Source organism: Schistocerca piceifrons, chromosome 2, assembly GCF_021461385.2.
Source record: "Schistocerca piceifrons isolate TAMUIC-IGC-003096 chromosome 2, iqSchPice1.1, whole genome shotgun sequence".
Taxonomy (NCBI): Eukaryota; Metazoa; Arthropoda; class Insecta; order Orthoptera; family Acrididae; genus Schistocerca; species Schistocerca piceifrons.
Genome location: NC_060139.1, coordinates 334059680 through 334063324, shown reverse-complemented (window position 1 = coordinate 334063324; position 3645 = coordinate 334059680). Strand labels below are relative to the sequence as shown.

Genomic DNA, 3645 nt, shown 5'->3' with positions numbered 1-3645 from the left:
TGGCGAATGCTGGGATAGTCCCTAATCTCTGCCTCATAAAACACATTACACACTTCAACTACGATCACACACAGAACAAAGTTGACACGATTCACAGCGGATGGCGCTAACGGCTTCACTCCATGAGGTTAACTGACGACAGGAAGGGCATCCAGCCACATAGTTAAAGTGATATAAACCAGTGCCAAATCATAAAAGCAGCAGATTCTGTATAATGGCATGAATGCTAGGAAAGATAATGAGTGGTATTCGTAAGTACACTACTGGCCATTAAAATTGTTACACCGCGAAGATGACGTGCTACAGACGTGAAATTTAACCGATAGGAAGAAGATGCTATGATATGCAAATGATTAGCTTGAGCATTCACATAAGGTTGACGCCGGTGGCGACACCTACAACGTACTGACATGAGAAAAGTTTCGAACCGATTTCTCATACACAAACAGCAGTTCACCGGCGTTGCCTGGTGAAACGTTGTTGTGATGCCTCGTGTAAGGAGGAGAAATGCGTACCATCACGTTTCCGACTTTGATAAAGGTCGGATTGTAGCCTATCGCGATTGCGGTTTATCGTATCGCGACATTGCTGCTCGCGTTGGTCGAGATGCAATGACTGTTAGCAGAATATGGAATCGGTGGGTTCAGGAAGGTAATACGGAACGCCGTGCTGGATCCCAACGGCCTCGTATCACTAGCAGTCGAGATGACAGGCATCTTATCCGCATGGCTGTAACGGATCGTGCAGCCACGCCTCGATCCCTGAGTCAACAGATGGGGACGTATGTAAGACAACAACCATCTGCACGAACAGTTCGACGACGTTTGCAGCAGCATGGACTATGAGCTCGGAGACCACGGCTGCAGTTACCCTTGACGCTTCATCACAGACAGGAGCGCCTGCGATGGTGTACTCAACGACGAACCTGGGTGCACGAATGGCATAACGTCATTTTTTCGGATGAATCCATGTTCTGTTTACAGCATCATGATGGTCGCATCCGTGTTTGGCGACATCGCGGTGAACGCACACTGGAAGCGTGTATTCGTTATCGCCATACTGGCGTATCCCCGGCGTGATGGTATGGGGTGCCATTGGTTACACGTCTCGTTCGCCTCTTGTTCGCATTGACGGCACTTTGAACAGTGGACGTTACATTTCAGATGTGTTACGACCCGTGGCTCTACCCTTCATTCGATCCCTGCGAAACCCTACATTTCAGCAGGATAATGCACGACTGCATGTTGCAGGTCCTGTACAGGCCTTTTGTGGATACAGAAAATGTTCGACTGCTGCCCTGGCCAGCACATTCTCCAGATCTCTCACCAATTGAAAACGTCTGGTCAAAGGTGGCCGAGCAACTGGCTCGTCACAATCGAGTCACTACTCTTGATGAACTGTGGTATCGTGTTGAAGCAGCATGGGCAGCTGTACCTGTACACGCCATCCAAGCTCTGTTTGACTGAATGCCCAGGCGTATGAAGGCCGTTATTACGGCCAGAGGTGGTTGTTCTGGGTACTGATTTCTCAGGATCTATGTACCCAAATTGCGTGAAAATGTAATCACATGTCAGTTCTAGTGTAATATATTTGTCCAATGAATACCCGTTTATCATCTGCATTTCTTCTTGGTGTAGCAATTTTAATGGCCAGTACTACAGAAAACTGGATTAGTTTTGTTGTTTTACTTTTTTCCTTCTTCGTATTTTCCAAAGATTAAAGATAGTGTATTCGTCCAAAACTAATGATTTATCCTAGCAAACACATCATTTACTATTGTTTCTCCTGATGCTTCTTTACTGAGCTTCCCAACATAATTTACAATTTGTAAAAGAGGAATGATGCTGCCTTTCCATTATAATACAATTGTCGATTATTGGTAGACGGTTAGGATGGTAGTTGACCCATTATCAAACACTGCAGAACCAGGGGCAGTTTAAGATAGCGTGGGGTCTATTTCACCAATGAATCGGGGGGCCTGTTGTTGTCGTGTTCAGTCCGAAGACTACTTTGATGCATGTCCGAAAGAATAGATACCATCTTAGTATATATATATAGTTAAGGCTCACCGGCCACTTGACCATCTTCTTCTTCTGTGCGAATACACAAACAGTGCCCGAACTCTTACGGGAATCGGCAACGCGCCGCGAGTAATGAGTATAATGGGCGGGGGCACTACGAATGTAGTGCGGGACAATACGTTGAGAATGTGGGTTTCGCAGGAGGCGTGCCAGAGATAAATCCCTGCAATCGCGCTGTCCTCTGTGTCCTCGGTGGCTCAGATGGATAGAGCGTCTGCCATGTAAGCAGGAGATCCCGGGTTCGAGCCCCGGTCGGGGCACACATTTTCATCTGTCCCCGTTGACGTATGTCAACGCCTGTAAGCAGCTAAGGCTGTTCATTTCATTGTAAATCTTCGATGCTTCTGGGGTCTATTAACTGATCTCTGCTGTTTGTCAGATTGCGGTACAAACGTCTTTTCTCCCCAATTGTAGTCAGTACCACCTGATTAGTTCAGGTTTTGGTGAAGTATGAAGTCTTTATTCAACAATATGTACTCATATTTTTTGAAACATATAATTTTTCTTCCGTATTTTACTTCCATGTGAAAATAACGACGAACAAAATTTTATTTCACTTATTTAACAACTAACTTACGTTATGAACCTTGACTTTTTAACTAGTCTGTGGTTTACATTGTCCGACTGGGTTCGATCCCGCGACTTTTCGGTTTCTAGGCACGCACTTTACCACTGGATCACCCGCTCTGACACTCGAGGTATTAAAACTACTCGTCAGAGGTGACGCTTATGTTTTACTACCTCAACCTAGTTACGTTGTATATGCGCTGTAACCAGTGTTACACACGAGTATTTTTACGATCTCTCGAATTACCTGCAAATAGAAATGACCGTAGCCCGCCGTTGCACCTGCTGGTTGTGATGACTGCCCCAAAATTGATTACAAATTATCATAGTTCACACTGAAAAGTAAAATGCTTTGAGTAATAAAATTTAGACCTTCTGATAGAACAAAATTTCGTGATACACTCTTGTATTTCCTAGCTACTCAGTGAAATGTCGCGATATTTCGATTGGGAAAACTGAATTTATCTTATGCTTAGTGGTGAAAGCTGGAAACCTAACACTGTAACTGTCGGCGGGAGAGAGTGACAACAGGCATATCGTAATGGGTTAAAGACGAAAGTCGGCATGGATATTTTACGCAAACATGGTGCAAAACCGCACTGTGCCAAAACACAAAATTAGTGAAAGGAACGTACTCGTAAAATAGGATCGCAAAAACAGTTGTACGTGAACTATATTATCACTAGCCTCAATTTAAGTGAGTAGCTGTCAGACTTTGGGAGTAACATGCTTATCCGACTCTTTCATTAATCGGCCTACATCGTTTGGTGGTAGGATGCACCAATAACGATTTTAAGACGAGCTTTGTTAACATCATAAAGCAAAAGATCTCTCTAGGCAATACGTGATGTGGTGACAGTTTGCTCAAATCAGCGCCAGTTCATAGTGATTACCGCAGACTATAGTTGAATAGAATGCATAAATAAAATTATTAAACCTTTGAAATACGTAAAACGTAGTTCAGTAAAATATAATTACTTTGAGTGTATTCTTTTAA

General features: G+C 43.9%; 1 non-coding gene across 1 annotated transcript; it reads left to right on the top strand.

The window, feature by feature from the left end:
- Positions 1-2267: 2267 nt before the first annotated feature.
- Trnat-ugu lies at positions 2268-2341 on the top strand. The gene has a single exon. It is a non-coding gene; the product is annotated as a tRNA-Thr (tRNA).
- Positions 2342-3645: the final 1304 nt, after the last annotated feature.